The sequence below is a fragment of the Culex quinquefasciatus genome, chromosome 1 (assembly GCF_015732765.1).
Source record: "Culex quinquefasciatus strain JHB chromosome 1, VPISU_Cqui_1.0_pri_paternal, whole genome shotgun sequence".
NCBI classification, from domain to species: Eukaryota; Metazoa; Arthropoda; class Insecta; order Diptera; family Culicidae; genus Culex; species Culex quinquefasciatus.
The window spans coordinates 51,941,220-51,966,244 of NC_051861.1; the positions used below are offsets into that span (position 1 = coordinate 51,941,220).

General features: G+C 38.3%; 1 protein-coding gene across 1 annotated transcript in view; it reads right to left on the reverse strand.

Moving 5' to 3' along the window:
- LOC6039306 overlaps positions 1-25,025 on the reverse strand; it is a 423,209-nt gene that overhangs the window by 6,261 nt on the left and 391,923 nt on the right. The window lies entirely within an intron of this gene.

Below are 25,025 nucleotides of genomic sequence, written 5' to 3' on the forward strand. Positions count from 1 at the left end.
TTGCCATAGAAATAACCTTCTATACATTTAAGAAAAACAATTGTTCTTGTTGTCGACAAAAAATGCGACAGGTTTATTTTTCGAGACTTAACGTCATGATTCGAAATCCGGACACTTAGTAGCATATCATTTTTGTTATAGCTGGCAAAAAATCATGTAATAAGTTGGAAATGCAGAAATATCATCAGGATGTAGTATCAACAGTCAGTTTCAAGAAAATGCATGCAAAATATGTCTTTTAAAACAATTTTTCATCAGAATTTCAAAATTAAGATGACTTGTTGTGCTTCGAATCCCGGACACTGGTAAAAGCTGATTCGAAATCCGGACACTTTTGCTTCGAATTCCGGACACTCGATTTTACTTATGAATCGCACAAATTTGGACTGAAATGTTAGTGAATGGCATTCTTTAGGTCTCAAATAAGCTGTTAACATCAAAACAATCGATAGTTTATATAAAAATTTGCTAGAATTTAAGGAAATCAAAACCATAAATTTCTGCTTTGCCTTCCCGGTGCTTCGAACCTCTATGAAATATTTCAAGTGAAATGTTTCGCATTTTTGGTAAACTTATAATTATATTGTATTTAATTGTTTTGGCATTAACTACAGCGTTCAAACAAACTTTAAATGAAAATTGATGTTGGAGTTCATCAAATAACACAGTTTTTGCATTCATAATGCGAACTTATATCCAAATAATTGATAAAACAAAATGAAGTGTCCGGGTTTCGAAGCGTCCGGGAATTCGAATCATGACGTTATCCATTTTTGTTTTGTAGCGAAACCAAAGCGGAAACATATTAACTCAGAAATTAATTATATTTTTGTTGCGCTTGAAATCATTTCGGCTGCACGTTTGATGTCAAGCAACCGAAAATTTCACCACCATGGTGACATATTTGCAACATATTTGTTACATTGTTGCAACACCATCGATTTCTCCTATAAAACTTAGCATCGCATAGGAAACGTTGCTGCAACACGTTCACAACTATCTGGCTATTGTTGCCAATCGCGTTGTTGTCGTGCGCTTTTTTTGTCACCAGGAGTGTTGCGTACATTTTGCCTGAGCAATATTGGATTGTTTTGAATTAGTTGCAAATAAGGCTTGGCGACAATAAATGCTGCTTGGGTACATTTTTAGAAAGGTATTTGAAAGACCTTTCCAACGAGTTCAAAATATTGAAGATCTGATTACCATATCAAAAGTTATTAGCACTTAAGTGTTGTTTATGTACTTTTTTAAGGCCGGATCTCAGATATATTGATGAAAACGTTGTCCGGATCTATCATGCGACCTGTCGTTGGATAGGTAAACATAAGACCTTTCCAACGATTACAACAGATTGAAGTTCTGAGTACCCTATCATAAGTTGTAAGCACATAAGTGCCCTGAATTATGATGATCTGACTACGCAATCTGAAGGTATGAATAATGAAATTGATTGAATACTGAAAGGTCCGCCCTTTTGTGTCTATTTCGGAAAGCAAAAGCAAAGCAAGTTTCTACTCATTTCTGGGCGCCCGAAGGTTATGTGTGGTGAGTCACCCAAAACCTCTCTCACGCAAATGGACCGACGTTTTACTTACCTTTCGATAGAAAGATAGATTTCGAAAAGCATTACCTGCTAAATGTGAGGAACGCACCAACCACCTAAAGGTGGATTAAGTAACGTTTTTTACAATAATTTGAATATTCGCCATCCAAAAAAAAATTAAATTATTCGCTCTACAGCATTGCCTTGGCGTTCTCGATTGCGAGATTCCTACTCAAAACTAAGTGTCCGAAGGCTTGATTGTTGAGGCAATTGCAAACCTCTTTTCACATTTTAGCTTCCATCCATCCATCCACTGACGATCTTTGGATTGTGAGTCCAACTGCCTGCCAGCGACTCCACCGAGGCAGGACCCAGGGAGACGACTCCTACACCTGGACTGAGCTATCGACCTATCCCTTTTGGTTAGACCGGGGCCAACATTTACTTCCCCGTCCGACGGAAGGAGACGACGACGGTATCGCGAATAATCGTTGAAACCTCCCTCTCCTCTCAAGAAAATGAGTCAATAATAACAAAACAAAACGAAACAAACCACCAACCTCCCGGTTTTCCTTGGGTCATTTCAAGGTAACGTCGTCACACCCGCATCCAAGGACGACAAAACATTTTTCCCAAACAGGTGCGTGTCCCATCGGGCACCAGATGCGGATTACATCAAGTGCGACGGTTAATTCCTGGAGCAAAGTAGAGGAAAACTTTTGCAGACGATTCTGTGAAAAATGTGCGTCCTTCTTTTTCTTTGAGTGGCATTCCTGCGGCAAAAATGCATTTATCATCTGATTTTTACCCAGCACCCCTTTTGGAAGAGTTATGATTCTAGTTTTATAAAAAAGAGGTGCAGACTGGCCACAGGTACAATTGAATAGCTATTTTATGTGTCTAGTAGTCAAAATGCAAGAGAAAGGGTAAAACAATCATTACTTTCCAAAATCTTCAATGTTTTAGCCAATCAGTTTGGGACACCACTTTAGGTTTACAATAAGTCTAAGTTTCCCTTTACCGTCTCATCTGATAACTTTGCCTGCCCTACTAAGGATCCACTCGAGAAAAAGGGGTTCTTTAAACTCAATCACGACCGTCGTTCAGAGCTCCCCTGCACTCCCACAAACGGCAAATTAACTCGTCAGAATTCAAATCTCTGATTACAAGGGACGGGCGCTTGATTTGAGAAATTTTCCAAAGTGATTATCCCACCTCGGAACATCGCACTCATTACATTCCGGGGGCTTGATTTGCCTCTTACGGAATTCTGCCCGGAGCGCTTCTTCGAAATTATTTCCTTATCTCGACGAGCCACCGTGAAGCGGGTTGGAGCACACATTTTTCTTATACTCTTCCTGTTTTATTTCAATTTTTACAAGCTCTTTCCCCGCCCAAGTAAGGATTCTTTGAGCGCAGGTAGTAGCGCGCTCTAATTTGATACCCACCACCATCACTTCACCACTTGCACCTCCACCACCGGAAGAAGCTGTGGGAGGTGGGGGTGAGAGTGCAGAGAATCTCTCGTCATTAACATATTTTCCTTTCACGCGCTGGATCTGAGACTTTTTCTCGCTTCTCTAAGCATGGCAAAGGTAAAAATCCCGACCGGTCGTTGTGCCACGTGCGAAGAAGGAAATACTGCGTGCCATACGGGAAATTCTCGAGGAAATTAAGTTGCAAGCATGTGGAGTCGGAACCGGACTAGGAGTTGGTACAGTCGGAAAGTTTTTAGAGTTAAAGTTGGAGTCTAAAAAAAACCCAACCATCCACTTTAACAACCCCCAGGTCTTTTGTGGTCTCTATTACAAGTTTCTGCTCGAACCTAGGTGCCCGAAAGCTTGAATGGGGAGGGCACCCAAACCTCTTTCTACTCCAAGGAGCCATCCACCCAGGGCTCGACCTTTGGATAGCGAGTACAACCGGCGCCAGCGATGCACAGTAGGAAAAATCGAGACTTAATTGATGACGGTCAATTAGAACATTCAACCAAGATTATTCTTATGTGAAAAATTCCGAGGAATCGATTGGTGAGAATCCGCGAAAATTTGCGCAAAGCCCGTTTAAGACCGATTCACCCTATTTGTTTACTGTTTTTATTAATCTCAAATATGTTGCTGAAATGCTCAAGGCGTTTACTCAACTTTCTCTTCTCTACTCCATCGAAATTATATAAAGTACATTTTGCTGGTTTTCACTATCAACAATCGATTCCTCTGAATGTTTCACTTAAGAAAAAGTTATGTCAAAATCCGGGTTCGCAACGACTGATTATTTTTTAATCTTTCTGGTTTCGACAAGACTGCACGCCAAAACCAGAAAGGTTATGTCAAAATATTGAACATTTCAGCAACATATTTAAAACTAATAAAGACTGCAACGGGGACCCGTGGTGTTGAGGTAAGCGTGATTGCCTCTCACCCAGTCGGCCTGGGTTCGATCCCAGACGGTCCCGGTGGCATTTTTCGAGACGAGATTTGTCTGACCACGCCTTCCGTCGGACGGGAAGTAAATTTTAGCCCCGGGCTAACCTAAAAAGGCTAGGTCGATAGCTCAGTCCAGGTGTACGAGTCGTGTCCCTGGGTCCTGCCTCGGTGGAGTCGCTGGTAGTCAGTTGGACTAACAATCCAAAGGTCGTCAGTTCGTATCCCAGGATGGATGGAAGCTAAGGTGTAAATATAGGTTTGCAATTTCCTCAACAATCGAGCCTGGAAGTATTCTTTAAAGCAAATTTTACAGTTTTACAGAGAACTCCCAAAGCAGCAAACAACCACGGCACGACCGGAGACGACTGTGGCAGCCAGCGAGAAGAAGCATTAATCTAATTTTAACGCACTTCCGACTCCAGACGCCTCAGCGAGCTTAGTAACATCAGCCAACAACTTTGGGTATAATTACACGGCGTGCCTACCTTTCGCCCACACAAACTGATTCTAGATATGAGTGAAGGGCGAGGGGGAAGAAGATTGAAAAGGATACGGAAACGCTTCATGTGCTTCTTATTTTTCTCACATGTGGTGTCGTCGTCGTCCTCATCCACCATGAGTTTTGCGGGGATTTTCCCCCCAGGCAGGCGGAAAAATCTACCTCAACAGCTGGTGGCAGCAGCCAGCAAGCCTCGGCAAAATAATCAGAAAGAAAAGTGTAGGAAACAGATGGTTGGATGATTTCGTTGAAAATTGTTGAACTGAAACATCGCAGCGGGGTACAAAGGTGTAGGTGCCTTTCAGAGTTTTTTTTTTTGTTTCGTGGTATTGATTGATAATGACTTTAATGTTTGTGATATAAAATAAAATATAAAAGTTAAACCATTTTTAACAAAAGTAAACTAGTAGGTATTTCGAGAGACAAATTTCAGAGAATTCGACGGTTTCTTGGAATTTCAATTATTTTCGATTTTTTTATCGTACAATCTTCTTTGAAACGAAAAAAATAAACACTATTGTATTTTATATATTTTAATAATTAAACTATTAGTGATATGTATATTAAAGTGTAACAAAAATGACTTTTTGGCGGGCATTCAGGGGTTTGTTCCAGTGAACATACTGAGCCCAAAATCCAAAATATGAGCTTGATTCGACGTAACAGGAGCTGGCGCTTTAACCGCATTTACATTTAACCCGTAAACAGCATTTAACCTGTAAACAGAGATTTTTTACAAAAATGCCAATTTTTTAAGCACTTTGGTCACTGAAGCGATTATTTTCATCATCGTTAGGGTGCAGGCAAACTTCTTGCGCATCTTTTGGTATATATATAACATTGAAGTTTGGAGCACACTGGAGCTCGATACAGACCTTCCAAGTTTGGCATTTTTTTCGAAAAATCGTCCCCGGCAAAAAAGATATGCGTCACACCTCGCGACACCCGAGACGCCATTAGATTTTGTCAGGGCCGATTGTTCGAGAAAATGCGAATCTTTGAAGGTCTATACTGAGCTACAAGGTGCTCCAAACTTCAATGTTATATATGAGCAGTTCTCTACGGAAGCGGTCTTTTTTCTATAATTTTAATTTTTGTATTTTTTAATCCGGCTGAAACTTTTTTGGTGCCTTCGGTATGCTCAAAGAAGCCATGTTGCATCATTAGTTCGTTCATATAATTTTCCATTCAAATTTGGCAGCTGTCCATACAAAAATGATATGTGAAAATTAAAAATCTGTATCTTTTGAAGAAATTTTTTGATCAATTTGGTGTCTTCGGCAAAGTTGTAGGTATGAATAAGGACTACACTAGAAAAAAAAGTATACACGGTAAAAAATATTGGTGATTTTTAATTTCACTTCTTGTCGCTAAAACTTGATTTGCAAAAAACACCATTTTTATTTTATTTTATTTTTTTTAATATGTTTTAGAGGACATCAAATCACTTTTCAGAAATTTCCAGAATGGGCAAAAAATCTTTGACGGAGTTATAATTTTTTGAATCAATACAGATTTTTTCAAAAAATCGAAAGATTGGTCGCAATTTTTTCGATGTTAAATCGAATTTGAAATCAAAAAGTTCTTTAGTGAATTTATGATAAAGTGCACCGTTTTCAAGTTTAATCAATTTTTGGGTAACTTTTTTGAAAATAATTGCAAATTTTCATTTTTAAAATTAGTGCTCATGTTTGTCCACCTTTGGAATTTTTTTTTGAAAAAGCTGAGAAAATTCTTTATATTTTGCTTAATTGAACTTTGTTGATACGACCCCTAGTTGCTGAGAAATTGCCATGCAAAGCACAAAACACACACACACACATCTTTACAATACATTAAATATATTTGAAGTTTTTAACTTCAAGTCAAACAGAGATCAAGTCATTCATGTTTCTTTATGTCATGCTGCATTTTTTCATGTGAACATTACTTTTAATTTACTATTGGAATGTTTATCTTTTCAGCTCTTCTTACAGAAAGTTTTCGAAAACCATACCAAAATGTCATATTCTTGAGATTTCTTATAGGTTTGGATCCGGGGAACAATTTAATAAAACATCGCTAGCGCTTGGGATCAATCCCGAAAAGATACAAGACATATAAGAAATCTTGAAAATGTGAAAATTTGGTAGGGTGTTAGGAGGTTTTTTTCAAAGAAAAGGTAAAAGACCAATTTTTAAACTACCAAACATACGCGAATATCCCCTAGTTTTCAAACATGCCTAAAATCATTTAGTAAGTAATTATCTTTGTTCAAAAACAAAATCGAACGAATAACTGATATCATCAAATCGTCTGTTGTGTGCTATTTTGGGACAAAGACCATTTAGTACTTTTCGAGAAAATCGATTATTCAAATTTGATGGTAAATAATTTCAAAACTATTAATGATGAAGTCAAACTGCCTGAAGCAATCGGTTCGTAAACTAGCGCTAAGCAAAAGCTCCATGTTTCAACTTATTTGGTTACACCAGTTAAAAGATACAGTAAATTATGTAAACAAAAATCTGAAAAGCATGTCAAAAGTGTATATTGCGATATCCGGGAAACGGAAGCGAGTTATCAAAATCGGGTTAAAGCATCTTGTAGTGTTTGTTAAGTGTAGCAAAACGTCATCATTAACTCATTTTCGACCAAAATGGTCTATGTCACAAGATAGCACACAGCTGACGAAATGTAAAATTGATTCAAGGTTATGAAACAACTTACGATGAGAAGACTTCCATTAACTGAATTTATTTGTGAACAGTGTGGGATAACACGAAGTCGGACAGAATCATAACAAAACATCGAAAATCAATAAAAAAAATCTAAACCCTCGCTCGAAAAGTCTATGAAAATGCCAGTTCCACGAATTCAAGCATGAAGCATATGCGATCAAAGCTTTAAGCATACTCCTTAGCATAACAATTGAAATCACGGCAGGCAAACATCGAGTAATCTGATTTTCCACCCATTACAAAGCGATTTCGTCTACTTTTTTCAATAAACCAGTAGAATAACCTCAAAACCCGTATTCCATTAGAATTTCAATGAGCTGGGAAATAATCAACGAGGGTGAGTGCGGTTTTCCAAGGATACTGAAGAGCGCAGGATGAAAAAAAAATGGTGAAAAAAGGCAACATTTTCTTTCATTCGGTCCATATACCACACATCGACTCGTCCACGGAAAAGTGACGTCCTGCCGATTCAGCAAAATGGGGTATAATGATGCTGAATATGATGTTTTACGCTTGAGAAGCGTGTGAGTGTCACCCCAGCCAGTGTGAAAAAGGGACGATTTTTTCCTTCGTCCTGTGATGGAATAAAAAGCGTCACTTGACATCCCTTCGTCCCCGGGTCACACCACACCCATCATCGATGAGAATGAAATCGACGACCGAACCGAACCGAACCGAACCCGGTGACCCTTGCTGTCTTTCTCCATTGATCCCTTCAAAGTGAACGTGGGTGTGGGTTGGCGCTTTTGAATGTAAGTTTGCGATCAACTTTCTGTATTGGAAATTCGTCCCCCACTCTCCTCCCAACTCCCTTGTTCATTGATTCTCTTGTGATCTGAGCACGCTCCAGTGCTGATGCCGATCGAAAGAAGACGAAACGAAACGCCTGACCAAACACATTTGCATATATGCAAAGTGTCGTTTTACAGTACATGTGTTAAGTTTGTCACCCATTTCCCACCCTTCACGGGGAGGAAAAAAATACCGGTCGGTTTGGTAAACAAAACGTTCCGAGGGGAGAGCGAAAAAAAACCAAGTTGTTGTTGCTGAAAATTGGAAGTGCGCAAACCAAATAGGGGGAAAAATATAGAAAACTTCCTCGAGTGTGCCACTTTTGACAATGGAGTGTTTACGGTATAATCATTGACTAGATGAGGGTGAAGGAGGAAACCACAACGACGCATCGAAAATTGTTTTTTGAAAGTTTTTTCTACTTGACGCAAAGAAAGAAAAAAGGCTGGAAGGATAATCCAATGGCCATATTGAATTCAGTTTGCCTTTGTTAGTAGCTATATGAAAACGGTGCTTTTTTGAAATGGATCATTATATTAAAAACTTGACAAATGGAAAATACTAAAACTACAAGAAGCTAACACCCTACTGACATTACTTATGACTGATTTATAAACAAATAATAACAACCAACAAAATTTCTGCGCTGGCTCAACTTAAGGGGAAGCATGAGCTTTGGGGTCCCCAGAAACACGTGCATTTTGAATTTTTCAAAAATATTTAGACAAGGTCGAATAGTTTTTCTTCAATTTTTGTATGGAGAATTGGCGCTGTTCACTTCTGCAATTTTTTGGTTGCATGAAAGTGTGACGTTCGGCTCCCCAACACCGCCATAAATCTCCATATAAACTTTAAAGAAAAACCTTTCGAGTTGAGCCTGCGCAGTCATTTTTGTCTTTTTTTTATAGGTCAGTGTAATTTTTATATAACCCATACTATAACTTGAAGTACCGTCAACTGGGGTGAATTGGGACACATGGGGCGAATTGGGACAGCAGTTTTAACCATGTTAGAGCATAATATTTTGATTTTTCTGGATGGTTTCGGATAGAACAGACTCAGACCAACAAAATGTGTACATCCATTTCCAAATTTAAAACCTTTAAGTGCTCTAAACACTGCTGTCCCTATTCAGACTGTAGTCCCGATTCACCCCAGATGACGGTATATTGGTTATCGAAAATGTACTTTTTTTAAGATAAATCTTGGTACCGGCTTAAAAAAACAGTTTTGCTTAACTTAAACTCAATGAATATCATTTAGCGGCACCTTCGCGAATAAACATCGACCCAGACAAAAAAACTGATCAAATCAAATTTTGTTTTTCAAGATGTGACCGAAAATTGCCACCCTACTAAGCGCTCATAACTAAAGCTGTGGTCTTGCTTGAAGTGATATTAATTTTTAAGAAAACCTTCACCAAAAATGTACTCCAACCTGCAGCAGAGAAAATCCCAAAAAATCAAACACCCTCATTAAACAGTACAACGATGATAATTTATCGTCTCGAAGAGAGACCCATTTGTTACGAGGAGGGAGATAAGAATAGAATAGCTCTCCTCGAAACAGACTGCTACCGGGGCCATGTGCCATGTTCCAAAAAAGGTGCAAACCCACTGCTTCCTGCCCGCTCGCTCTTGGGATGTTACGTCAGGTGCAGAAACTTCAGTCTTTGCCTGAAATAAAGAAAGGAAGCAGAAAAAGAATCCCCGGAAAGCTTAGGGAAGCAGCGTGTTCACATTCACCTCATTTATCACAATTTTCACATCGCTTCCCTTTTTTTTGCTCTGCTCTCCAGAAAGCTAATGTAAGTGTGTTCCGAGTAAACATATACACACACAGGACGCCTCACCTGGCCGCTACCGTCCACCACTTTCCGTCAGTTCAACGGTTAAAGGTTGACCCTGTCTTGAAACCTTTGCAGCCCGCAGAGGGATATTGTTTGCGACTACCGTAAGTCAGAGATACTTTCATTTTTAAGTGCACTGCATTACAATTCAAAAAACAAAAAGATTGTTTTTCAAATCGAGAAAACTCATTTGAAAGTCAGGTTGTAAAAAACGTTTTATTCAATAAAAAGAAACAGATTCAAAATGACCGAAGTGTTTTTTTTTTCTAATTCGCGAAATATCAGTATCAATTTCAAAATTATCTAGCAATAACTTGAGCTCACTTGTACGCTTGTGACTAACATAAAATCGGCACATTCCGGCGTTGCAACGTGACGAAATTTTCCATATTTTTTCGACATATGTCTCGTATCATTTTAAAACCGCTCCAAAACTTGAATGACAGATCGGATAAGAAATAGATTTTTCGTGAAACTACTTCGTGTTCCTGTCACTCTTGAACGACGAAACAGCCTACTTTTCTGTACTAATGATAACAGAATCAAATAGTAACCCTTTTCAAAACAAATGCTGAAAAGTTCTACTTTTCAGCACTGAAATGGATGCTGAAAAGTTGAACTTTTCAGCACTTGTATTTTTTGATTTATGCGATTGCATGAACATTTGTCCAATAATTCTGTACAAAATGTGTTTTCGGAACTGCAAAAAACGTTGTATGAAACTCGTTGCAAAACTAAATTTTTTCATCACTCGTTGTATTTATACAAATAATAATACGACTCGTGCTGAAAAAAATCTACTTTTTGCAACATGTTGCATAAACAACTATTTTTCAAGTGGTGACTATGGGAAACTTTTTTATGTCAAACTTTTCATTTGCTACATAATTAATCTGTGACGTAGCAACGAAGTGAGAAACAGCGAAATTTTGACCCTTTTAGGTTTCATAGAACTTAATATAACTTAATTTTTAGAAATGTTGCATGGAGAAAATTCCAAGCAGGGAGGGGAAATGAAAATTTCGAAGATTAGGTGATTGAGGTTTTTGTACGATTCCATACTGATGGGCTATTAGATAAGTGCGCTGACCACGAGGACGCGCTGTCTTGTTTTTGCATGCTCATTTTCATTTCTTTTGTGTCGCTTTTTGTGTGCTTAGGTGAGTGGTTATTATAATTAAATAATGGCATCATAAGTGCGCTGCCCACGGGGACGAGCTGTCTTGTTTTTGCATGCTTATTTTCATTTCTTTTGTGTCGCTGTTTGTGTGCATGGGGTGATTGGTTAATATAATTGAATAATGTCGTCATAAGTGCAGTGCTTCTGGGAACGCGCAGTCCTGTTTTTTCGCGATAATTTTCGTCGTAAATGAACGTAAAAATTTATTCCAACTGGCAGTTTTATTATTAATTCATCAAACTATCGATTTTATGAAGAGTAAAGCGTCATTTTTTTACTATTTTTGAAATTTGCTCGCGTTATCTAAATTGTAAAAACAGTAAAAATATACTGATAAGTCCAGCCCATAGCACTACTGCTCGGCTGGCACGCGTTCGATAAAAAACTTTTAAATAATCAATTATCTATCTTTCCGCAGCCGGCTGCCTAAGATTTAAAATTTTCAACCGATAAACAAAATGCTCATGGTCACATCACTGCCACTCGTGAATCCTGACCTCATACCCATCTACTAACCCCCTCAAAACTCATGTGATACTTTGTCGGAGATGCAGTCGATTGGGCGGTCTCTATCACTCAAGTATCGGACTAACATTCCCATCCACTTCCCTGTGACCCTACCACTGGTCGTGGCCGGCGCCGGTACTGATCAGCATGATAGGGGCCTTTGAGAAGTTGCGAAGCGAGGAAAGATAGCTCCCACTTATCTTCCACGGCTCGTGGATGTAACTTCTGGAGGTCCTGGTCAATAACGGAGTAGCAACTGCGGGTGGGCACTTATGCTTATGCTTATGATTCCATACTGATGGGCTTTTATTTGTGCATTTTAATTATTAATTTTTAAATCCATTTAATGTCAATTTGCTACTTTTTCGTTGTTGTTCACGATTTTATAGCTCGAAATCGTAACGATATCAAAACATTATTATATGGAACTTTCATGTGAAATTTCAAGAGTGCGAGAGTTTTAAGTTTTTCGAAAAGGTGATGATTTTGACCATTTTCGACAAATTTTTGGATATTTCTTGTTCAATTAATTGACTTTTAGGGTTTTAAACTTCGAAAAAAATGGTTCAAATGTGTCGAAACTATTACTTTTTCAAAAAACTTTTTCGTTGAATTCGGATAACTCGTGAAAAATACACACAAACTCCTTTATAATTATGAATCTTTTTTTTTTTTTGTTCTGTCTGCACTACAACTTTGTATAACATTGGTATACTCTTAAAAGTAACCCATGATTTACTTTGTACAAAATGAAAATAAATTCCGCTCTGGACTGGATATTGCTGATACATAATTTACTATTATTTTCCCATCTATTGAGATGTCTCTTGATTTTTATAAATGAGTAACGGGAAATGGCAGCAATTCAAACGTTTTTGAATTTTATGAAGAGTTTTTTTTCGATACTTTGAGTACGTCATCAAATCGGGCGTCTCTTTGACAAGAACAAAATCACCCCGTAGGACAATGTTTGACAATAATCGAAGAGAGGTCGCGGTAACTTTTCACGCTGTCGTGTGAGTTGACTGAGAATTACCACGATATATTTTTCATTCAATCTTAAAAAAGGATTAACAACAAAGTTAGACTATTTTTACAATCATTTTGTTACAGGATTGGGTCCGTTACTCGAAACCTTTGAAATTGAAATACATCGTGCTTGAAAAGAAATCATGGAAGAAATTTATCAAACCAACCATTTTTTCCACATCGACGTCGTCGTGCTATCTTGTCGCACCCGCCATTTCGACGTTCCGAGAAAAATGCATTTTAATGTTTGACCTTAAATAAACAAAAATGAGTGCACGCAATGCAAACAATAACAAACACGTTTTGTTTGGCTTACCATTTTGTGAAGTGTCCCGAAGTTTGGTTGAAGTTGATTGCTGGAGTCCCGAGTTATAATTACAAATGTTTACGGTAGTCTGACTTGTACGTGCGTCTAACGCGTTCTGACCTGGAAGCCCTTTGGCCAGTTGTCGCACTTACATCAATTTTAAGGCTGTGTCTAGATAGCACAACAAGATTGAAACTTCTTTCAAAAATGGACGGAGATTTTTCGGATTTCGTTGAATATCGAATATTGGGTATCTGTGAAGGTTAAAAGGTAAAGCATTGTGAGCTGCACAAAATGGCGTTCTTAACTCAATTTGGCTCAAAATGCACATACGATAAGTTGTCACGACGACGATGACATGACAATATCTTAGTAACGATCGGTCCAACTGTCATTATTGAAATTGTAACCTTTGTGGATATTTTAGGATAAAAACATTTTCAAATATTGGAGTTGCTAGGCAAAAGTTTCAATGCCACTCCAGTGGACAGTTTCGCGAGGCCATTCCCACAGCAACACTGCCAGTGCAGGAGAGATTGCTTAAGAATATGCTTTCAGTCCCACTCAGAGAGATAAAAATAAAGTACCAAATGGCCAAAGTTCGGAATGCATCAACCAGGCAACCAGCCAACCGAACCGAACAGGACAAAGCAGTAGCAGCAGCAGTTCCTCAGCAGTTTTTACGGCTCTTTACCAGTTACATACACACACAGCACCGGGACAGCCGCTGTGGGAAAATGATTACGAGTGCGGCATCGTCGCTGAGAGTTGCTCGACGTCGGACTTGTTTTCCCACCCACCCTTCACCACCCCCTTCGTGGACATGGACTTTGTTGCCACTTTCCGGGTGATTGTGTGAGCAAAGAGCACACACTCACATACACACACAGAGAAGATAAATAGGAACTGCTTGGAGGCGCTTAGCCTATATGCTCGCACGATGATGTCAAGTAAGGCGTGTGTGGCCTTATGTGTGGGTGTGTGCATCTGTTTGTAAGTATGTGAACCCAGGAAAAGTGGTGAAAACAAACAGAACGAAAGTAGGATTGATTACGATGGGATTTTCCCGGCTAAGCGGAATATTTATTTGCATTTTGTCGCATTCAATTACCGAAGCGATACTTTCGTCTGCCACCAGCGAGTTTAAGGTATAATGTTGAGCAGCGGCATTCCCCCGTGAGTAGGGGAAACTTAACGGAAACGGAAATCTTTGTACCTCATGTCACTTGATTTCCTTTGGCTGGTTCTTTTCAAGAAAAAGAGTAGTCACGTAAAATGATTTTTTTTTTCTAAACAATTTTAGCAAATCATATGACGACGAGAGCTTTTTGCAACGAGCTGCAAACAAATAATGTTGTAATTCCTAAAAGCACTTTTGTATTGGATTTTTCAATTAGACGTTTGTTCCCAGGCATTAGTTTGGCATCTGTGTATAAATTTACTTAAAAACCAAAACAGTGTCAAATAGAAATACTTTTTATACAAGTGCTAAAAAGTCAGAACTCTTGTTTTTGTTGATGAAAATTTGGCCATTTCGTTACTTTCTTTCGACCAACAGTAAAAGTAAGTATTTTAAAGACGGCATTTCATAAAGATAACATAAGATGTTACAAAAAACCAAGTGGGCGTAGCAACAATAAGGGGGTGCACATGGTTGCTTAAGAGGCAGTATTTGTAGATTCTGCTCGGTTTGTTCTAGAGGTCGTATCGAGTTGCTCCGATTTGAATGAAACTTTCAGCGTTTGTTTGTCTATGCATGAGATGAACTCATGCCAAATATGAGCCCTCAACGACAAAGGGAAGTGGGATAAAACGGGCATTGAAGTTTGAGGTCCAAAACACATGAAAATTCTTAAAATTGCTCTCATTTCCGTAAAACTTCATCAATTCCAACTCTCTTAGATGCATTCGAATGGTCTTTTGAAGCCCTTCAAAATGTGCTATAGACATCCAGGATTGGTTTGACTTTTCTCATAGTTTTTGCAAATTACTGTTAAAAATTGATTTTTTTAAAACCTTAATAACTTTTGGCAACAGCCTCCAACACCCATACTCCCATAGGTCAAAAGTTAGGGAATTTCATGGACTATAAGCCTACGGTATTAACTTTTTGGCCAATCGCAGTTTTTCTCATAGTTTTTCGATTTTTCTAGAACAAACATTTTACAACGTCAGTTTTTGCTCTGTAGGCCTCCATAGCGGCACTTTTTGGTCTCAATTTTGACATATTCGGAATCCTCAGAAAAATTTACATTAGATTGAGGTGTTGGAATTTTGAATTTGATTGGAAAAAATGCCATTTAGAATTAATTAAAATATTATTTAGAATTTTGTCGGATTAGGGGTAAACAAGTTTTCGCCTACTTGATACAGCATTTGACGTATTGATCATAGGGTAAATAAGATCTATTTCTTTTTTCAAAAATGTTTTATTTAATTATTTTTTAAATCAAAATTACAACTCCAATACTTCTAACTTACGTGAAATTGACCGAGGATTCCGAATATGACAAAATTGAGACCAAAAAGTGCCGTCTTCTTGGCCTACAGGGCAAAAACTAACGTTGTAAAATGTTTGTTCTAGAAAAATCGAAAACTATGAGAAAAACTGCGATTGGCCAAAAGTTAATATCGTAGGCTTATAGTCCATGAAATTAACTTTTGACCTATGGGAGTATGGGTAGGCTAAAGTTATTAAGGTTTTAAAAAACAACAAATTTGCAAAAGCTATGAGAAAAGTCAAACCAATCGTGGATGTCTAAAGCACATTTTGAAGGGCTTCAAAAGACCTCGAATGCATCTAAGTTGGAATTGATGAAGTTTCGGAAATGCGAGCAATTTTAAGATTTTCATGTGTTTTGGACCTCAATTCCCGTTTTACCCCACTTCCCTTTGTCGTAGAGGGTTCATATTTGGCATGAGTTCATCTCATGCATAGACAAACAAACGCTGAAAGTTTCATCCAAATCGGAGCACCTCGATACGACCTGTTTCACATCGGTGAAAAACTCGCTCTTAAGATGATTGTGTAGTATTTATGCTTGACATTTACAATTTTATTTATTGGCGGAGAATTCTCTTAAATTCAATTATGTCGATTGAATTCTGGCCAGGGAGCCCACATTTGTCATACTTTGACGAAACTAGCATTTGTTGACATCAACTTAAAAAAATTCGAGTTTTGAAACTGGCACCGTGCTTAAAATAATGTTAGGTTGAAGGTTGAACAAATTGAAGAAACATTCTATTGAATAATAATTCATTCTTTTTAATTCTCATAGTTAAGCTTCATTCTAAACAAACAACAACACACTTTCATAAAAAGAACTGTTGACCCCAAAAACGTTCTTTGGCAGTACCCATTATCCCTCCGTTTGACCATTGCTGTTCTCATCTTTCACTCTGCCCAGCGATGGATGAAAATCTCCCGAAAAGTTTTTTTCCTCCCACTCCCACAAACATCTCGGTCACACCAGCTTCCAACAGCTCGTTTTCCCATCCCGCGCAAATCTTATCAAGGAAAAACTTTCTACCCTTCGCACTCGAAGAAACATTAAGCCCAAATTGGATGTTACATATCTATTTTGTCGCATTTTTCTCCGAAGGGAAGTTTATTCTATCATTTAGACAGCCCGTCCCCCAAACCCTGCTCCGGGGGCGTTGGCAAAGTCGCCACCGGAGACACGTTTTTGCTCGGAATTTGTTTACATCATTAGCCAAAGTGAGTGATAACTTTTACGTTTTCTCGCACACACACACACACACACACACACACATACACTCGCACGCACGCAGTGTTGTCAGCTTTTCTTCTATCAAAATGACACTGTCTGCCACCACAATCTCGCGCCATTTCGAGAGGTTAGGGACAGCTTCAAACAAAGTGGGAAGAAACACTTGGTTTACTGGATTTCGTTCGGCACCTGGGGAGGGCTTTAAGAGGCTTATGTATCATAGAAGTGAGAGCAAGATGTGATTTTATTGTGTCGATTGAAATTTTGTGGTATTTTATGAAAAAACATGTTTTGAAACGAAAGCACAACTCTACATTATTAATTTGTCGACTCCTTGAGAAAGGGTACCTGAGATTATTGCAACCAGTACTGAAAATAAAAATAAATAGGGTATAAATAAATTCTATTAGTCAATTTAATATAATGAAGATTCAAAGAAGGCACGTGGTTTTTAAAACTGATCCCATAGCATTTAAAGTTAATTTTTTTTAAGTGGACAGAAGTGCACTGCCGCTCTAATCTAGTCCGTCCAATATGTAAAAACAGCAAGCCGAGAAAAACACAAGGCAAATTTGTCCCGCCCCTAAGGCTACGTGTTAGAATTTCGCGAAAAAGTGGAATTAGCTAAGGTTTTCTGGAATAAACTACTGAATTTTATTGTCTTTTTTCTGATAGTTCACATGATTTTGAACCAAACTGCATCAATAATTCAAAATTGACAAAATTGCATAGGGGACGGACTTGATCTGAGTGGCAGTGCACAACATAATCAAATTACATAAAAAGTACTTTGCCTACTAAAGTATAAACAACACAAAACTATTTTCGCTCGCTTAAATCGTCCCAGTAGACTCCTTTCAAGCTGTCGTCTGCTGTAGCAAATTATCACGTGCAACAATGTGTTCATTTTATATGACCATGTTTTCAACTGAAACTGCAAACAAAAACGAAACATACTTGAGCTCCCAACGAAGAAGATTCATTAAAGATTTCAGCTAACGACTTTAAGCAGCAAAACTGCATGCAAACTTTCTATTGTTGGTGCACTAAAATGGGATTTTATTTAGGAAAGGCTCAAAAATGGATTGTTCCAGATGAAATTTATTATTCAATTTGAGTGTGCTGCTGAAAAAAATGTTTTAGAAAAAGTTACTGTTAAAATTTTCGTTATTGGACCTTTTCAAAGCAAAGTCAAACATTGTTCACTATATCGTAAGCTTTAGCTACAGTATCCAGCAGGGGAATCCCGGCTAGAAAGTACTGGGAGAACAACGACAAGAAAAGCATTCCTTTGAGCTGATGTTGTTTTTGCATCAGCCAAGCACTCATTGTGCTTTTCGTACGACAGCATAGAGGAGCTTTCCTCCAGACAAGTATTTAGTACATTCTCGTGTCGTCATACGTTTGCATGTGCCGAGCTGTGCTGTGCATTTGGCTGGCACCAAGAAAAAGCTTCGAAGGTGTCGAAAGAAGTGCTCATATCCTAAATCTCACTCTTTTCGAAGCTGGTCTTTACACCCTTAAGGGTAGTTTTTTTTCTCCCTCTCCGCAGGAAACTTCACTCGTTTCCATTCGACAAAGGCAACCGAGATTCTTAGAATCTTTCCTGAGCTGCTATAGTATTTGCCGAGTACCTGCATTATAAATCCTCTTTCTTTATGTAGATTTTTAGTTGAAAGCAAACAAACTAATAACTTAGCACCTCCCGGTGCTTCGTCTCGCAAGGATTTTCTCCCTTCATCGTGGCCACTGCTCAGGTTCTACTACCACATTTCAACCATTTTGGTGAAAGTTCTGCGACTGAGCCAGTGGTGTCTTTCCGTTGTAAACCACTAAAATTATTAGCAACAGAAAACCATTGAAACCTAAAAAAAGATCAGTAATGTGGAAGCAAGGATGAGTTTTAATTCTCGAAATTCTTAAAACCCTTAGGTAGATTACTGTATATTTGAGTTAATCCTTCGTGCATGTTTGGTAGCAGGCTTGGCCGAATCGTTAAGCTGTCCGCTTAGTAAGCGGAAGATCATGGGTTCGATTCCCATTTGTTCCAACCTTCCATCGGATGGGGAAGTAAAACGTCGGTCCCGGTCTTGGATGTTAGGCCGTTAAGTCATTCCAAGTGCAGCAGTCGTCTCCATGCTTTAAGTACAAACAACACACCAAACCAAGCCTGCTCCGGTGGAATCGCTGGCGGCGGGTTGGACTCGCAATGCAAAGGTCGTCAGTTTGAACCCTGGAGTAGAAGGTTCCTTGAAGTAAAAATAGGTTTGGGTGCTCTCCCCATTCAAGCCTTTGGACTCCTAGGTTCGAGCAGAAACTTGCAAAAGAGACCACAAAAGACCCGGGAGTCGTGAGAGTGGATGGTTTGCTTTGCATGTTTTTAAGCTTACTTTTGCCATGAATGAATGTTTTCGATTAAATAAAACTTTTTTTCCGGAATAAAAAGGATTTCTTATCCATGAACACCACAGGCCAACGCCACAAACGGGACAACCGGAAATGCTCTCAATTTCTTATTTCCATCCACGAGTCTGGGGCAAAGAACAACAAACTTTGTTTGTGTTGTATCCAGCACGGTATTCTGCTAGTTGACCCTAATCACCCCGTCTTTCACTCAGACAAGCGCGCGCACATGCACTCACATTTTCACTTCAAGCACTCCACTCTCACGAGCTCAGAGATGTCTTTGGCACGATCCTGACGGTTTTTTTTTTAATTTATATTTATTCAAATTTCTTTTCCATGTACATTCATTCAGTTAAAATATTATTGAGTGTCCAATCACAAACGATGACTTTTCACCTCAATTTTAAATACTAGCAACTTTCATTTATTCATGAAATATTGTAGCTTTCGCTATTCAGTGATTTCAAATGTAGGAGGTCCTACATGTACAAAAGGGAAAAGGGATACCTTAAAACTAACTTATAAACTATATAAAGAGCGGATCAATGCAGCTGAAGACTGCAATGATTTTTGTCGAAATGCATCAATTATCTTATTGGACATAACATCCAAAGTGTCAACTTCGGCTAATTGATGAAGTTCACTGGCGCTAAACCAGGGAGGAAGTTTCAGAATCATTTTCAGAATTTTGTTCTGAATCCTCTGAAGTTTTTTTCTTCCTGGTTAAGCAACAGCTTGTCCAGATCGGCACAGCATAAAGCATGGCAGGTCTGAAATTTTTTTTATAAATTAACAGTTTATTCTTGAGACAAAGTCTAGAATTCCTGTTTATAAGTGGATACAAACATTTAATATATTTGTTACATTTAACCTGGATACTTTCAATGTGATCCTTGTAAGTAAGGTTTTTGTCAAAACCAAGTCCAAGATATTTCACTTGATCCTCCCACTTTAAATTTACCTCATTCATCTTTATAATGTGATGACTTTTTGGTTTAAGAAAATCAGCCCTTGGTTTGTGAGGGAAATAATAAGTTGAGTTTTTGCAGCATTTGGAGTAATTTTCCATTCTTTCAAATAAGAATTGAAAATATCCAAGCTTTTTTGTAATCTTCTTGTGATGACACGAAGGCTTCTGCCTTTGGCGGAGATGCTTGTGTCATCAGCAAAAAGTGATTTCTGACATCCTGGGGGCAAATCAGGCAAGTCAGAAGTAAAAATATTGTATAAAATTGGACCCAAAATGCTTCCTTGAGGGACGCCAGCACGTACAGGTAGTTGGTCAGATTTGCTATTCTGATAACATACCTGCAGAGTACGATCCGTCAAATAATTTTGAATAATTTTCACGATATAAATCGGAAAATTAAACCTTTTCAATTTCGCAATCAAACCTTTATGCCAAACACTGTCAAATGCTTTTTCTATGTCTAGAAGAGCAGCGCCAGTAGAATAGCCCTCAGATTTGTTGCTTCGAATCAAATTTGAAACTCTCAACAACTGATGAGTAGTTGAATGCCCAAGGCGAAATCCAAACTGCTCATCAGCGAAAATTGAATTTTCATTAATGTGCGTCATCATTCTGTTAAGAATTATTCTTTCGAATAATTTACTAATAGATGAAAGCAAACTTATGGGCCGATAGCTCGAAGCTTCAGCAGGATTTTTATCCGGTTTCAAAATCGGAATTACTTTGGCATTTTTCCTACTACTGGGAAAATATGCCAAATCAAAACATTTGTTGAAAATTTTAACCAAGCTACTTAAAGTTGCTTCTGGTATTTTTTTAATTAAAATGTAAAAAATGCCATCCTCACCAGGGGCTTTCATATTTTTAATTATTTTGATAATAGATTTTATTTCATTCAGATCCGTATTAAAAACTTCATCTGATGAAAATTCTTGTTCAACAATATTCTGAAATTCTATTGAAATTTGATCTTCAATAGGACTCAAAACATTCAAGTTGAAATTATGAGCACTCTCAAACTGCTGAGCAAGTTTTTGAGCTTTCTCCCATTAGTTAATAGAATATTATCACCATCTTTTAAAGAAGGGATTGGTTTTGAGGTTTCTTAAGAACCTTTGAAAGTTTCAAAAAGGTTTGGAATAAGGTTTAATTTGTTCGACATCTCTTGCGAACTTTTCATTTCGCAGGAGAGTGAATCTGTGGTCAATAACCTTTTGCAAATCTTTTTGAATTCGCTTCAGTGCAGGATCCCGAGAACGTTGATACTGTCTTCGGCGAACATTTTTCAGACGAATCAAAAGCTGAAGATCGTCATCAATAATGGGAGAATCAAATTTGACTTGGACTTTAGGAATAGCAATATTCATTGCATCCAAAATTGCATTAGTTAAAGATTCCAAGGCTGAATCAATATCAGCTTTGGTTTCTAAAACAAAATCATGATTCAAATTATTCTCAATATGATGCTGATACCTGTCCCAATTAGCTTTGTGGTAATTAAACACAGAACTATTGGGTCTGATAACTGCTTCATGAGAAAGTGAAAAAGTTACTGGAAGGTGATCAGAATCAAAATCAGCATGAGTTACTAAAGGACCACAATACTGACTTTGATTTGTCAAAACCAAATCAATTGTTGATGGATGGATGGAACAGAAGAAAAGCAAGTTGGCCCATTCGGGTATAAAACCGAATAAAGACCAGAAGTGCATTCTCTGAATAGAATTTTACCATTGGAATTTACTTTAGAATTATTCCAAGATTGGTGTTTGGCATTAAAATCACCGATAATCAAAAATCGAGATCTATGCCGAGTAAGTTTATTCAAATCCCCTTTGAAATAATTTTTATTTTCCCCAGTGCATTGGAATGGCAAATATGCAGCTGCAATCATAATTTTCCCAAAAGAAGTTTCAAGTTCAATGCCCAAACTTTCAATAACTTTCAACTTAAAGTCACGTAAAGTGGTATAAGTCAAACTACGGTGGATAACTTTTGCAACTCCACCGCCATTTCGATTCATTCGGTTATTAGTTATAACTTTATAATCTGGATCACTTTTCAAATAAGTGCCAGTTTTTAAAAATGTTTCGGTTATAACAGCAACATGCACGTTATGAACTCGTAAAAAGTTGAAAAATTCATTTTCTTTCGCTTTTAAAGAGCGAGCATTAAAATTCATAATATTGATGGAATTACTTAGATCCATGATTAAACTTCAGGGTAAGAACAACATCATTCGCAAATTTTAATCCAATCTGGATTGCTTCCATCATGGATGTAGCATTACTCATTGTTTGAATCAAACCAAACAGTGAGTTTTGCAAAAAAGTCATTTTTTCAAACGTAACATCGCCGAGATCAGAAGATCCCAAAGCTTTGCCAGCAGAAACATTTTCAAATGAGATTTGAGGTACCTGCCCAATTTCAGAAAGATTGGTAGAGGATTTAAAATTTGTGGATGAACCCGAAACGACGTTAGCATAAGAAATGCCATTGTTGTTACCTAACTTTTCCAAGGTAGGGGTATTTCTAGCATTGTTCGAGTGAGACAGCACGAACGTTTGATTTAAAGATGCAGGTACAACCTGACTTTGAGAAAATTTCGGTTTGGATTTCGGCTGATGCTTAGCACGAGAATCCAAAACCTTTTTCTGATGGGGCAATCCCAGAAATTTGATTTGTGATTTCCACCACAATTTGCACATTTAAATTGGGTGACTTCTTTCACGGGACAATTGTCCTTGTCGTGAGAAGAATCCCCGCAAACCATGCATTTTGGAACCATGGCGCAATGATCAGTACCGTGACCGAATGCCTGGCAACGCCGGCACTGGGTCAGATTCTGGCCATTACCGCCATGTTTCTTAAAATGCTCCCACTTTACCCGTACATGGAACAAAAACTGTACTTTGTCCAAAAGTTTCAAATTGTTGATTTCATTTCTGTTGAAATGAATCAGATAAAATTGTGAAGTCAAACCAAAGCGAGAAATATTCCCGTTTGATTTTTTCTTCATTGGTATTACTTGGGATGGGGCATGATCTCATCCACCGACAAGTCGTTGGAGAGACCTTTCAAGACCGCCTTGAATGGCCGAGCATTCTTGGTCTCATACGTGTAGAAATTGTGTTTGTGGTTTTTCAAATAACCAACAAAAGTTTGGTGATCTTGTAAAGATTCCGTCAACAAGCGACATTCTCCTCTTCGACCAAGCTGGAACGAAACCTTCAAATTGCAAGTTTCCTTGCAATTCTTCAGTTGCGTTCGAAAGCTGGCCAAATCGGAGACGGAAGTCACAACAATTGGCGGAGCCTTTACTCGTTTCTCGACGGCAGAAGGCTCAGTACGAGGAGAAGGTTCCTTGTCATCAGTTTCGGATAAAACACCGAAACTGTTTGTCAATGGAATTGGAGGATTGACCTCACATTCAGAATCAGAATCAGACCTCAGAAGAGGCTGTTTTCTTTTCTGTTTCCGTTAGCCGGTTTAGCGTTCAAACGCTTCACCGACGTAACGACCAAATCTTCAGAAGATTTGCGTTTACCTTTGTTTTGACGCATTTTGCAAGCAAAGTTCTCTTAAAAAGATGGCTTCGTTTGTAAAATACAACAAAATTTCAGGCGGGGTTAGTCTTGAAAAGACTGTTTAGAATTTTGGAAAATAACTCAGGTAGTCTTTAAAAAGACTGTGAATTTTGTTTTGAAATAACTCTGAGCTTAGGTAGTAAAAAATACCGCAGCTCTAGTGTCCGTTCACCACGAAGGTTCGCAAGACACTGACGATCCTGACGGTTGGTGAATCCAACGAACGTCCGGAAAAAAGGAAGCAATGTGTGTGATAGGTTAGAGCCTTGGCCCTTCTGCAGTAACAGAGGCTCACAATATTTTCAACGTTAGCCCACTTTTTCACGCGACCACAGCCACTCAGCCGGTGGATGCTGCCTGCGCCCCCCTTTTTAGCGTTTGCACCAATCCAGGCAGCGCCCAGCAGGGCCTGTCGTGTGCAAACGACAGCACTTAAAGAAATGAAATAAAAAAAAAACAAAGAAGGAGATGCTCTCAGGGTAAATCTCACATGATGCTACCAGCCGTGAATCCGTGAAAATACGCCTCGCAGACACGACGAGGGGAAGAAATTGGAAATGTGTATTAAGCTATTGTCGTTGGTCTAGCTTGACTGGCGGGTGGTGGTAAATGATGGGTTTCCTAAGGCTCCTGCAGATGCAAATCCGACCACAAGCGGTATGTTACGGAGGTTGACAACTCAAAGTCCTCATAAATCAGTCGAAGGGAAGATTTTCGGGATCGGGATATCGGTATTTGGGGAAGCAATCTGGAAGAAATTCTTTTTTCGGATTATTTTGAAATGTATTTTATTTAGCTACAATGGTATCAAGATTGAGTTTCTGAAACTGCTTTATCAGACTTAAGAGCGTGTCACAGGTCGTATTGAGGTGCCCCATATCAGACTTAAGAGGTGCCCCATTTGAATAAGACTTTCAGCGATCCAAACTTAACTTAACAAGCCGTACAAAATACATTAAGGGGTTACATACATATAAATCGGGAAAAAATTCAGAGGTTGGTTTGAGCACACGCTTAAACTTGTTTTTAATCTGTTTTCAGGGCAATAAAATATACATTTTCATCTATCAATAAAATCAATTTTAACACATTTGGTTGTATATTTGCCGAGATATAGCTTTTTGAAGTTAGCAGTTTCAAAAAACGAGTGCCACGATATCTCAACACTGCTTTGACCAAATCGGCTCAAAATTTTGGTGAAGACTCATTGAACCGGTCCCGTGTGCATGACGAAGGCCGATTTTAAAAAAAAGTTTATTTAAAAAAAAAGATAAAAATATTTTTGTGCTTTTCATAAAAAAATTCGTCAGTTTTTGATTTTTGTATTTTTTTAGAAAACAAAATTTCAAAATCGGGCTTCATCATGCACACGGAATATGTCTGAGAGTCTGTAACCTGCCTGCTGCAGTTTACCATCGCAACAGTGGAAGTCTGCGAATAGTAAGAAGAGTGCCCTAAGCCATCCCAATCAGGGCA